Genomic DNA, 14,464 nt, shown 5'->3' on the forward strand with positions numbered 1-14,464 from the left:
ATCACAGTGAGAGTCACCTCAAACCACAGCTCTAACTATAGATGATTTCTCCTAACTTTTGAAAGGACATTCTTGTCCTTTAGTTCACTCAAGATACCAAGAAAACTCTTCTCAAGAATTCTTTTCATCCTCTTCACAAGACAAGATGAAAAGAGTTCCATCTAGAAAGGCATCTCTATCTTCTTTTTCTGTTTGCCCCATCTTCTCTCTGTCCATGATAGGAAAACATTCTCTGCAGCCTCTCCCACGTTATCACTCTAAACAGTCTCTCCAAACTGATGGTTAAAAATGTCCATTTCCACAACATTCCATTTAGCTCTTAAAGGCCCAGTGAAAGTAATTGTAATATCTGTTGGAGAGCTTAATGAAACAGGTATGACACTGAAACAATTATTGTTTGTTTGGCCAGAGGAAAAGGAGTAGTGACTGGAAATTTCAGAGAAAGCAGTTTTTAGCTCATAAGGAGCATTTTCCAAAGAAGCAGAACTATCCAGGAGTGGAAAGGAGATGCCTTGTAGAGGTAGTGAGTTTCTTATCAGTGGAACTGTTCAGATAGAGAGGCTAGAGGTCAATTTTTTGGAAATGTTATAAAGGGGAATTCTCAGCTATGTATAGGTATAGAGTCTCTGACATCCTTTCCAACTCTTTCCAAGGCTTCAGTGAGTCTACTCCTAAACAAGCAGTCTTTGTTCCAGCGAGCCTGGTTCTTTCATTGTCCTGAACACCGAATATTCATTTCTACCTCCCTGTAGGAACTTGTCATTTTCCCCAAGAGATTGTCCTTGCCTGTTTCGTCTATCCAATTTCTGGATGCCCCTCAAATCTCCTTCTAAGTATTAATCTTCATAAAGCAACTCTAACTCTTCCTTCTCTTGGAACTATTAAGGCTCATTTTGTCTATACCATATGTACATGTAAGTGCTATATTAAAAGCCTTGAATTAGGTAGTCTCTTTTATTCATTATTTCATAAAGTCTTGTATTTTCAATTATATTGTAAATGCCATGACAGCAGGAATCATAGGATCATAAATACTGGATCATTAAAGCTGGAGGGGTACAAGATATCATCTAATCTAGGATCTTTACTTTACAGATGAAGAAATCAAGATTCAGAAAGGTATAGTGAATCCCCAACATCACATAGCAGAAATAAGGATCGAACTCAAGTGGTCTTACTCCAAATTCAGTGTTCTTTACAAGATTTCACAGATCATCTTTGGAGGCAGTGGGGTACTGTGGCAAGAAGGCTGAATGTGGAATCAGGGGATTCAATTTGGATTCATGGGTTCAAATCCCAACTACTCCACCAACTATATGTGTCATCTTTAGGAAGTCGATAAAATGAGGGACTAGATGGCCTTCCCCCTTTAAATATGTCAGCCTATGAGCCTAGGCAATTGCTGAGCATGAAGTGAATGTTTAATATTTTTCGACTGATTCAGAAAATTGGACCAGAAACCAAATTAGAGCAAGTCAGTGGCAGGGCCAACCATTTCTAGGCTCTCTGGGCTTTAGAACTCCTCCACATCAAACTCAGAAAAAACTTAGGCCTATTGCTATCTGTCTGAGCTTTGTGGCTCTTGAGAAAAGCAGATGACACCTTTTCTAAAGGGATTTTTCAATTCTATCAACAAATGTTGAGAAAAATCTTTAGTGGACTAGTATTTAAAACTCTCCATAACTACACTCACACCTGCTTTTCCAGACAGTTCATAATAGTCCCCCTTGGTGCTCTCTCTCTCTCTCTCTCTCTCTCTCTCTCTCTCTCTCTCTCTCTCTCTCTGTCTTTCTGTCTCTCATTTCCAATGTGGCACTAGCTGTTCCTTGATTTTGGCTTTGTCCCCTGGACTACAGGGCCTCCTTACTGCTGCTTCTTAGAATTCTTAGTTTTCTTTGAGGCTTACCTGAGGTGCCACCTCTTTAAAAAAACATTGTAGTTGATCTCCATTCAGTTATTTTCACCCTCTTGTACCTAAAAGTATTTGTTTTTACTTATTTGGGTATATACTGTATCTTGCTAGTAGAACATGAGCACCTTGTGGTCAGGGAGTTTCTCGTTGTTTAGGAACAATATATGCTTAATAAATGTTTATTGAGTTTTGTTGAGATGAACTCTCCTTAAATCCCCATCAGTTTTTCATTATTCCAGTCCTTGGGCTGACCATCATGTTCTCTCCCATTGCTTTCTCTTCCCATGAATCCTGAAGTTTTCCTTAGCTTCCTATCCAGTTTCTGAATGACTGGCTTCAGGTCTTGACCCGTTGCTGGACCATCAATCCCTGCCCCTGCTTCTCCCTTAATACTATCCTTCTAGGCCTGGCTTGTGAGAAGGCAGAAACATTCATCATCCCCCCTAGGAGTCAGGCCATTTCTTTGTGGTATGTCTAGCCAAGACAAGGGACTCTGGCAAGGAAAAGGCCCCTGAAGCTTTAATAGCAGGAAGGAGAGCTCTAGGCTGCTCTGCTCTGGGCCGCCCTGCTCTGGGCCGCCTCTGATCCTGGCTGCTGGTCCCCTGGGAGGTGTTTACTATAATTTGGCATTTACATTTTGAACTATGCTCAACATCCACTGGTTTGTGGAAAAAGTGACATGTGCCTTGGCTAGATTTCCTACAGCAGTGGTTAGAGTCCCCTAGCAATGTTCTATTGAAGGGGGCCCTCAACCCCATTCTTTATTGGCCACAGAAGCTTTATGGATTGGCAGGTGAGACTTGGGACAGGGATCGGGAGACTGAATTTTCAGTGCTGGGCTAAAAAAAAAAAAAAAAAAAAAAAAAATCACTTGGTGACTCAGTTTCCCCAAAGATGTGGTATATTTGTATTATCTTTCTCCCATTCACTCTGGCTCAAAACCTTAAAGCAATTTTTGACTTCTCCCTCTCATCCCCATGGAATCAGGCATCAAGTTCCATCCTGTCCCAGATATCTGCTGAGATATCAGAAGGAGTGATTGTTGGCTGGAAAAATAGGGTATTGGAGTGTGAATATGCTTTGGATGAGCTGGTCTGTACTCATCTCTTCATTATGGGAGTTTCTGGATAGTGTCTGTCTTCTCCAATTGGAATTGGGGGGAGTCCAGTTTGGCTGGACGCTAGGAAGGTATCCTTCCTGGCTCAGCTCAAGAACTGGTCCTTCTTAGGTGTGTTTAAGGGAGAAGAAGGGAAACGTATGAAGCTTGGCCACTGTTTCTGGGAAATTTAAGGCTCTTCTCTCTAGATTTTATTTTAGAAAAAGGCAATATGATAAAGTAGAAAAAAACATTAGACCATAAGACAGGTTAAGTGGGTCTCAGACCTGACTTAGAGGCATAGTGCAATGCAACAGAAAGACAGCTGGGATTGTAGCTGGGAGACTTGAGTTCAGATCTCAACTGTGACACTAACAATACATATGACATTGGGTAGGTCTCTTTAATTTCTCTGGGACTCGGTTAACTCCTCTGTAAAATGTAAGCTGTGAATGGACTAGAAGACATATAAGGTCATTTACTCACTTGTACTTCTAGGACCTTAATTAGCTGTGTGAATTTTGGTGACAAGTCATTTCCTTTTCCTGGGCCTCAAATGTAAAATAGTTGGGATTAGATTAGTTAATAATTAAGTCCCTTTCAATTCTGTCTCTGTGGTATTTGAATGTAATAAACGGAAATAGGCATGTATGAAGTATGTTCCATGTTACTTTAGAGTATAATTTCAAGGGCAGAGCATAAATGTATATGGATGTATACATGTATAGCCATGCAAAGAAAGAATAACAAAATAGAATAATGAAAAGCGTGGTAATTAATTTTTGTCCAGGTCCCATTAATTCCTAAAATCTAGAGTTAGAAGACGTGAAGGCAGAGAGTGAAAGGCATTTATGAACATGGTACAAAAATACTGCTTTGAGAGTGTGAGTCACTACTATTATTATTTTCAATATGATTTATTGTATATTGTCAGGGAACTAGGAAAGAAGCTTTTGGATGTTAGAGGTTAGAGTGGCGACTCTACTCTAAGAAGGGGCTTGGGGCAGCTAAGGGGTATAGGGCTGGACTTGGAGTCAAGAAAACCTGAGTTCAAATCCTGCCTCAGACATTTGCAAGCTGTGTGACCCCCTCAGGCAAGTAGCTTAAACCTCTGTTTACCTTAGTTTCCTCATCTATAAAATAGGGATAATAATAGCACCTATTGCTTAGGGTTGTTGTGGGAATCAAATGAGACATTCATAAAGCCTGACACATAGTAGGCACTTAATACATGCTTGTTTCTTGCTTCCTTCACCCTGAATCCCAACACTGTGGAGTCTTATAGAAATGCCTGGGGGCACTGAAAGGTTAAGTCATACAGCGAGTATGTATCAAAAGCAGGATTTGAATACAGGTCTTCTTGATTCCAAGGTCAGTTCTCTATCCTGCAGACCACAACTGCCTTTGACCTATAGTATGATGGGCATTAAATAAATGTTTGTGCTTGTTTATTGATTGGCTGTACCATCTTTGACAAAGGCCATCTAGCCTCTGGTGAAGACTTGTAGTGATGGCCAATCCATGACTTCCCAAGAAAATACCTTCCACTTATGGACAGTTCTATTTCTTAGGAAATTTTGCTTTATATTGAGTTGAAATCTGCTTTTTTTTTTTATTTGAGTCTCCCACCATTCATTGGATCACAGATGTTGAACTGGAGGGGAGTTGAAAGGCCACCCACTCCAAATTCCTCATTTTACAAATGAGGAAACTGAGGTCCAATGTGATTAAATAACTTGCCTAAGACCAGCGAGGTAATATGTGACATATGTCAGAGGTGGGATCTGGACCCATGTCCTCTGACTCCAGACATTATGCTCTGGGCTCTGTATCACACAATCTCCTCGTACTGCTATCTCTGACCAGGCTTAACAAGTCATACCCTTCCACCACATGACAATTTTACAGATACTTGAAAGTAGCTATTGGGGCCTTCCTCAAACATTGCCAATTCCCCTTTAAATGGCATCAGCTCCAGATTTCTCACCATCTAGTTGCCCTCTGAACAGGCCCTTCCTTAAATGTGGCATCCGGGCCAGCACATAGTTCAGTAGATCTGAACTTCCCTCAGACCCTAGGGCTTACTCCTTTACCTGCGGCTGGTCTGTTTTGTTTTAGGCTTTCCTGGCAAAGAATAAAGAGGGAAAAGTGAGTGGGGGAGAAAATGTGACCACATCCTACTTAACCAAATTTGGCATATGGCCGGCTAGATGGCGCTGTCCTCTAAGAAAAGCATCCAAGCTTCTTCCTTTGCTGCTTAACTAATGTAACTATGCGTAGACAAAACAGGAACAACTGAACTTAAAAAAAAGGATGGGTGTGGTATAGGACACATGGAATATCTACGGCTGCCATCAGCAGAAATCTATTGTCTTTTTGGGTTCCTTTGTCTCTTATGTTTCCAAGCAAGGCTGTAAATTATAGATGCCATTTCTGTCCCACATCTGAAAACTTTAAAAAAAGGCTTTGAGCCAACCCCAGCAAATTGTAATTGTGAACCTGAAATAATTTGGGTGGGTTCCAGTAGCAGTTGAATTGATTCGGAATCTGAGGATTTAGGTTCAAATTCGGACTTTTCCATTTACTATTTGTGTGACTTTGGGAGAATCATTTTTCCGGGTCTCAGTTTCCTAATCTGTAAAATGAGGGGGGTTGGATTAGATGATTTTCAAGGTTGCTTACAACTCAAAAATATCTGTCTCTGACTCTGTCTTTGTCTCTTTCCTAACTTTCTTGTTTCTTGATCTCCCCAAGAATTTCCACTCTTCCATATTGTTGGGGAAGTCTCTATCTCTCTAGGTCTCTGGAGCAGATTTGGGTCTTAGTCATAACCTGTTGGCAAGTTGTGTGAAAGGCATGCTTTTCCAGTTCAATTTTGGTGGCTACAAGCTAAGCCTGTGGGTTGGGATTTGTTTGTTGTCAACTGTTCTGTCTCTCAAATTAGGGATCAGGGATGCAACTCCTACTCTATTACTGAGCAAGAGGAAAGAAAACAGAAATAAGGAGAGTGGAAACCAAGAAGGAAGGAGGGAGAGGGAGTAAGGAAGGGCAGGAGGGAGGGAGAAAGGGAGGGAGGGAGAGAAAGAGAGAGAGAGAGAGAGAGAGAGAGAGAGAGAGAGAGAGAGAAAGAGAGAGAGAGGTGGTGTGGGAATATGGGAAAAGAAGAAAATGACAGAATAGATATGAAGAGAGAGGGGAAAAAAGTCATGAAAGATTCAGTTAGTAAGGGGTTACTAGGATGGCAAGCTAGAAAAGAAAATAGGGAGATGTTAGTCCTGAGGCAAAGAAGTTGTGAAGGCTGAAGAAACTCAAGAAAGAAAAGCAAGGGCAGAGAAAGGAAGAATCATTCAGGAAATAGGGGTGGTGGTGGGGAAGCAGAGAAGGGAAAATTCTAGAGAATAAGAAAATTTAAACTGCCTGAGAACTCTTAGAGGAAGAAAATGATGGATAGAACAAGAGAGAAATGGAGAAACCAAGTGGGGAAATAATGAAGAAGAAACTTTAAAAGTAGAGAAAAAAGAGTCAATGAGAGTAAAGCAATGAGGGAAAAGGCAATAAAGAAGTTAAAAGATTTCTTACCTTATGGTAATAAAAATAGAAATGTGCATTGTTTTCTGGCTGTGGTTGTCACCCAAAATATAGGGTGAGCCTTGTGAGCCAGCCTTGGCAGGTTTGCCCCAGCTTCAATAGACTGCTCTGATCTACTTTGAAATTGGGATGCTCCTGGCACTGGAGATAGAAATCCTGGTTTGCCGCTATCCCTGTAAAGAACCCATCATACTCAGTAACTGAGACTCAAGATGTTAGACTCTGAATATTTAGCCTTACTATCCAGGGATGGGGAACCTGTGGACTCAAGGCCACATGTGGCCTTCTAGGTCCTCAAGTGTGGTCTTTTGACTCAGTCCAAGTTTTATAGAACAAACCTTTTATTAAAGGGATTTGTTCTGTGAAGTTTGGATTCAGTCAAAGGGTTGCACTTGAGGACCTAGAGGGCCATATATGGCCTTGAGGCTGCAGGTTTCCCACCTCTGGCTCTATACAAGAACTGTACAAATTGGCAGTAGGTAGAGACCAAAATTAAAATTAAACTTCTTCCAGTCACAGATAGGTCAGACTAGGATAGATTGCCGATGGTTGGTTGCTGCGGGTCACCTGACAAATATGAGATTGTGCAGTGGCAACCCTATATTTTTCTGCAGCCTGGTGGAAATCCTTTGGCCAGGCACTAGCAGCCCTGGAGCCTTATGTTGTACGGGTCTGCTCTGTACTATCACTACCTATCATTGCTTTATTTCCCATTCCAAATCAAGCAAAAAGAAGTTGGGTTGGCTTAAGGTATAGATGGCATGGGGCATAGGGAAAGTACTACTCCCTTTGCTGACAGGCTGCAGGTTGGGGAAATGAACTAGATCACTGAGGCCTTTGAATGTGGGGCTGAAGAGTTTGAACTTTACTATCGGGATAATGAAGGCTTTAGAGGTAATATGTATAAAGTCGTCTGGGACACTGAGTTAAGTTAAGGCTTAAAGTCAATAAGTGAAGATTTGAACCCAGGTTTTCCTGCCACTGAGGTTAGCTTTCCATGCAACTTTCTAAGTCTATAAATTGCAGATAAAGTGTCATCTTGCACATCGATAGAGGGATTTTGAATCAGGAGTTTCCTACACCAATGAAATCATAGGTTCAGGGGAAAAAAATTGGTAAGTGGTATTTGGGGTTGTAATGTCTAGGCAGATTGAAGATGTATGAAAGAGGAGAAAGGGAGTCCATTTAGGAGATTATTTTAATAGTTGAAGAACAATGTGAGGAAGATACAAGAAAAGCAGGATGAAAAGAAAAAGGGGAAAATGGGACTTGATGACTGCCTGGATATGGAAGAGGGAAGAGCCAAGGACAGCTCTAAGATTAGAGAAAAGAGCTGAGTTGGGGGAAAGGTGAAGTTGGTTTTAAGTTATTCAACTTAGCAAATGTTTTAAGTACTGTGTGCCCAGCATTGAGAATATAATGAGGGAAATGAACCAGTTCCTACCTTCTAGAAATGTATTCTACTGGGTAAGAACATCACATACTCAAAGTAAATGATGAGTTTGAGACAATAGAGGCTTATCCAGGTAGTGATGCCCTAGGAGTTAGAGGCATGGAACTGAAGTTCTGAAAGGAAGAGAGGCTTGGGACATGATATAGAGACAGAAGCCATTTCATTTTGCAGAATTTTAAAGATGGAAGGGACCCTGGAGATCACTTAATACAACTCCTTCATTTTATGGGTTAGGAAACTGAGGCCCACAGAAATTAAATGATTGCCCAAGTTGTAGTGTGGATGTGACAACTGCAGCTAGAAATAGGCTTTTAAGGATAGATTAGGTTTTATAGGCAGAGCAGGGAGAGAAGAACAGTCTGGGCGGTGGAATTACCATGAGCTATAGCACAGGGAGAGGCAGGAACTGTCTCATTTTGACTGAAGTGGAGTATTCCTATCAGAGCCATAGAAGTTACTGTTGGAGAAGAGCCATCTCTTTTTCATTGGACACTTGGGAGCAGAGAATAGGAGTACCAGAAGGTGTGAAAAAGGCACATAAAGGGAGGTGGGAAGGTGTGGAAGACAAAATGTCACCCACTTGGCAATTTTGCCTCAGGCCCACCCAAAACATCATATTTGGACAATTTGGTTTATATTTCATTTACCAATTGGGTTGATCAGAGTCACTCTCAGTAAGGCAGAGAAGAAACAGGCCAGATCTTCAGTCTTGGCTTGAGTTTGGACAAGAAGCACTAAGTCTGGGAACAAGTTGACCTTTCACTACTGGAGTCACCATCTCTGGGTGGGTTTCCCCATCAGAGAGCAATGAAGCCCCCAAGGATTTCTTATGTTAGATTGCTAAAGTCAGGTAATCTAAGTGACAAGTGAATGTCTAGTATGATAAGACAACAAATCCGTGTTCAGCTAGTTGGGAACAGCAAATAACTAGGCTTTAGACCTGACTCTGGGTTATTTGTACATGGTTGTTTCTTCTTTCACATTCTCTCTTCCTCCTCTCCTTCCTCATCATCTTTCTTCTTTCCTTTTCTGTGTGCCTTTTTCTCTCTTTTCACATTTCCTACTCTTCACCTCCAACATGCTATCTCTCCTTTCTTCCATTTCTCTCCCTTTCTCTGTTTAACTTTCTCCTTTTCTCACCTTTCTCCTTTTCCATTATCCCCTTTCTACTCCTTTCTTCTTTCTTGTAGGTATCCATGGATTTAATTTTCCCCTGTTAACCTAGGTTGCTTTGCTCCATTTCCTCTAAGGTCCTTAACTAGGCATGAGGTACCTGTAAGCTGCACCCCGCTTCCAGTTATTTTTCAGTACTTTTTGACTCTTTGTAAGCCTATTTGAGGTTTTCTTGGTGAAGACACTGGAGTGGTTTTGCATCTCCATCTCCAGCTCATTTTATAGATGAGAAAAGAGGCAGACAAGGCTAAGTGACTTGCCCAGAGTCATACATCTTCTTCAGATTTGAACTCTGGTCTTCCTGATTCTAGGCTCTGTGTTCTATCACTGTGCCACTTAGCTGCCCTTCACGATCCCATGATTTTCTCTCTCCTTACAGTCACCATTCTCCTTCCTCCCAATCAGAGTGGAGACATTTTTCATGCAATATCAGCAGAATGTCTGCCTCAGAAGTCTACTTCTTTGTTTCCTTGGGTGTTTCGAAGTTCTATATCTTTCCACTGGTCATTGAAGGATTCTCAGAGGGGAAGTATCAGGTCCCAGAATTCCTCATCCCCCCTGCTGCCATTCTGCTCCTTCCCACACTCTATTTGAGGAAAAAGAAGGGAAAAAAGAGAAGTGGAGTGAGCAGAGGCAAGCTCAGTCCTGCGGCTTAAGATTGTTTTTCCTGGCTGACACTGAGTGTTGCTGGGGTACTTACTGCTTCCTTGAAAGGCCAGTGGGGGAAAAGAGATTAAGGTCATCAAGATAATACAAAGAATATTCAAACTGGAAGCAAAAAAAGGGGCTGTTTTTCCAATAGTAAGTAATCAGAGAACAGGAGGATGTAATTTGCAGATTAGGAAAGTGAACAAAGAACATAAAATTAACTTTATAGAGGAGAGGAGCAGTCTGTTTGAAGAAATAAACCTCCATAAAGCATTATTGTTGATAAAATCAGACTGTTGATTTAAACTAAATAGGAAGTAAGACCAAATCGTGGAGGGGGAGGAGGGAATGAAGTGGGAGTTTAGGTCAGGATGGAAGGCTCTGGGAGTGGAGGATTGGGGCAAGCCTGGGGGTGGGGGTGGGTGGGAAGGGGCAGTGGGGAAGCTCTGAGGGGATGTTTCCTTGGGGTTTTTTTGTTTTGGCAGGAAGCAGGAGCACTGGGGTGGAGGGATTCTAATAATGGGAAAAAAGTAGGACTCAAATGTAGGGAAGAAAGGAAGGAAACGTATTTATGAAGCCATACTTTTGCCAGACACAGTAGTATGGAGATAGGAGTAACACACTAAATTTTGGGGATTCATGAATGAATCATTCTCATTTAGACTGATTATCTTAATTGATATTTTAGGAATACTTCCTATCTCCCACACCTCTGCATTGTATACTTATGTTTATGAGATCATAGAATCAAAGATTCAGAACTGAAAGGGACCTTAGATTATCTAGTTTGACCCTTACACCATTTTACAGATGAGAAAACTCAGGCTTTAAGAGGTTAAAGTGAGTGGCTCCTAGTTGCTCAGCTAGTAAGTATCTGAAGCAGGTTATGAACCCAGATCTTTCTGATTCCAAATCCAGCACTCAATCTATTTTTCTAATACATATGTACTCATCTCAGCCTTCACAGTCTAATATTCTGTGCATCCTCACCCACATAATTGCAATCACTCAATTTAAAGCATATTCTCACGTGCACCCATGCACCCATCTCCCTCCAATTTAATATAAGGGCATGAAGCATAAGCAGCATTTTGCCTCTTAACACTGACTCCCTTTTGGTGTTCTGGAGATGAGCAGCGTCCCAAAGAGACTCATATAGCTATCAAATTTATGTTACTATAGCTCGGTGGGTCTGATCATATCCCCTTGGTCAGGAAGCTCCAGCATCTCTCAATTGCTTCTAAAATATAAACTCTTCTACTTGGCATTTGAAGTCTTCCTGAATCTGCTTCCAGATGACCTTTCCAGACTCATGGCACATTACTCCCCTATTCATTTTTTTTTCCAGGCTAGCTGGCCTCCTTGAGATTCAGGGTAAACATTTCAGCTCCTGTCTATGGGCCTTTTCTGTCTGTACCCCATCCTTGGAATGTGCTCTATCTTCACCTCTGCCTTGGAGGGTTCCCAGCTTCCTTCAAGGCCCAGTTTAAGCGCTGACTCTTCCACTAACCAGTTAAGAGTGTTTTTTCTCCTTCAGAAATCATTTTGTATCTATTTTGTATTTAAGTGCTTATCTATGTTCCTAGTGTTTCTCTCTCAGGTGGATTTTAAGTCCCTTGAGGACAGGGGCTGATTCTGTTTAGTCTTGGTATCTCTAGCACCTAGAGCACATAGAATAAACGTTCATTGAACACATGAATGAATAAGCAAGATAATTGGAGCCAAGTTACTCTGTCCTTTCATGACAGATCAAGGGAGTAGCTCAAGGCTCCCCTTTACAAGTGGGCATTGTGGTTGCAGAGTTTGAAGGAAAGTACAAAACAAATTAAAAAAAAATAAGATAAAATCAAATGGGAAAGTAGGTTAGATGATCTCTGTGGGAACACCTCAAATGCCAAATTGAGAAACACGTAATTTCTTGTGAATGAAATAGGGAAACCTTGATGTTTCTTTTTCAGAGGAATAACACAATCAGACCTCAGAGGGCATCTAGTCCAACCTGGACCTGAATAAAAATCCCCTTAAGAACTTCCTTAACAAGTAGTCTTCAAGTCCCCAATACAAAGGAGGCTTTGTATACATTTGTATTCACTTTATATTTAGAATATATATTTGGATTGCTATAATTTTATATATACACAGATATAGTCATATGTGTAGGTATATATGTACACACACATGTATATGTACATATATGTTATTTTATATAAGTGCTTGTTTTCTCCTCCATTAGAACGTAATTCTTTTGAGAGCTGGGGTTGTTTCATTTTTTTTGTACTTAAATCCACAGTGCCCAGCACAGTGCCCAGCACATAACAAGAACTTAATAAATACTTGTTGATTGATTTTGAAAACATTCAGAAATGGGATACACACTGCCTCCTGATATAGCTCAGTCTTCCTGGGGCAAAGCAAAGCAAGTTTAATTTTTCATATGCTCTGCAAATATTTGCAAGCAGCTCTCACATCCTTCATCTCTCACTTACCTCCTACTCTCCCACCCCAACTCCCTATCTTCTCTAAGCTATCAGCCAATCCCATTTGAAATGTACTCAAGACATTTCCTCATCCTGATTGCTTTCCTCTGCACTCAATGTAGTTGGTGAATATTTTGATATTTCAAGTTATTAGCAGTTTCTTCAGCTTGGGCACCCTCTCTACTATCACAAATCTGATCTTCTCTACGATCAGATGATCTTTGAGAGTTTCTGTGGCCAAAATAGTCACCCTGCAGCTATCCTGGGAGATGAACCTCTTTGAACTTAATGAGGTTGTTTTTTGGACAGATAAATACATTCCAATTTCAGGACCATATCTGAAACCTTTCTACACCTATGGGAACCACCTCTAGACTGATGTGATCCTATGCCCAAAGGAGTCATTTAGTCAGTTAGACAACAGGCATTGATGAAGCACTTACTATGGGCCATTGTGGCATGGGTGTGTGTTTCTGGGCTTCTGAAGGCTCTGCCAGTTCTCAGGGTCTTGCTAAGTCCAGGTCTAATGACAGATAGGGTTTCTGTTACCTCAGGACCAATCTTAATTGACAGAGGCTCTTCACCAGGCTGATCCCAAGAGGATGGAATTTTTCATCAGCAGCAACTCTCAAAAACTAAGCCACTGAGGAACTATGATCTGCATAGTGGTGGTTGTTCACCCTTTGTTTTTGAAAAGGACCAATGACATCATGAGGTAATGTCTTGGCTTTTGTGTGAATTAGATTTAAGTGAGGCAGTTGCACAAAGCATCACTCTGTCTTCTGGAGTCACTGAAGTCCGGTGGTAAGACACAAGTCACGATAACTGGCAATGGTGGGGTATAGGGTGTGTTCAGGAAGGACTAGCATCTCTGGTGTGAGAGCTTGCTGATAGAGCAGGTAATGCCCACTCCAATGAATTAATGGATCCTTGGTGTATTGAAGCAAGATCCTGTGAGTTGAGGGGTTTTATGTCCCTTTGCTCATTTCTTGTGAGTTTGCAGTCCCCTGGAACCCCAGATCTTTTTCATATGAACTATTGCTAAACTATGAGATCTCTGAACATTCATTCATGTATCAATCAAAAACCATTTATTAAGAGTTTACTATTTGTCAGACATTGTGCTAAGCTTTGGAGATATAAAGACAAAAGCAAAATAGTCCTATTTTTAAGGAGCTTATATTCTAACAGAGGAGACAATGTATACGTATGTAAATATATACAGAATGGACACAAAATGAATATAAGGTAATTTTGTGAGGGAGGGGAGATCAGGAAAGACTTCCTACAGAAGGTAGCATACGAGTCTTGAAAGAAACTAGGGATTCTGAGAGTTGGAGGTGAGGAGGGAGTGGTTTCTAGGCATGGGGATTTTGGGGGAGGGCAATGTAAAAAAAGGCATGGAGATGGGAGATGTGGTATTGCCTGCTTGTGGAGGGGAGAAATGTGTAGGAAGACTTGAGAGGTAGGAAGAGGTCAGGTTATGAGAAAATATAAATGCAAACAGAAGCCCTTATATTTGATTTTAGATATAAGAGGGAGCCAGTGGAGTTTATTGAGTAGGAGAGTGACATAGACAGACCTGTGCTTTAGGAAAATTGCTTTACCAGCTGTGTGAGAGATGGATTGGTGTGGGGGAGAGACATAATAGAGAGAACAATTAGGAGGCCACTGTCCTAGTTGAGATGAGAGATGAAGAAGGCTAGAGCAGGGTGATGGATGACAGAGTTGGGGGAAGGGGAATGTATGCAAAAGATGTTGTTATGGGAGAAATTCCTGTGGTTTAGGGAATGCCAGACAGGGAACACAGAGTAGGGAGATGTCAGGCAGAAGATTCTAGAATCAGGACATGTTACAGAGTTCTAAAAGTTCTTCAAAACTATTTTCTGCCTGACAAATTCCTTTCTATTGAAGAATTATGTAGACATCTATGCCTGTGCCTACATCTCTGCCCATACCTATATTTAAAGCACCTACATCTATACATATTTCTAGATACCTCTATGTGAGTCCAAAAGAGACTTGAATTCCGCTTGATTCAACAAACATTTATTGTCTCTGCTATACTCAAGGAGCTTCACAGGATACAAAGTCAAATACTCAATAGTTCTTGATCT

General features: G+C 41.1%; 1 long non-coding RNA gene across 2 annotated transcripts in view; it reads left to right on the plus strand.

Moving 5' to 3' along the window:
- The window catches only part of LOC140518573 (uncharacterized), a 229,979-nt gene that overhangs the window by 77,102 nt on the left and 138,413 nt on the right, over positions 1 to 14,464 (plus strand). The window lies entirely within an intron of this gene.

This window comes from Notamacropus eugenii, chromosome 1 (assembly GCF_028372415.1).
Source record: "Notamacropus eugenii isolate mMacEug1 chromosome 1, mMacEug1.pri_v2, whole genome shotgun sequence".
Lineage (NCBI taxonomy): Eukaryota > Metazoa > Chordata > Mammalia > Diprotodontia > Macropodidae > Notamacropus > Notamacropus eugenii.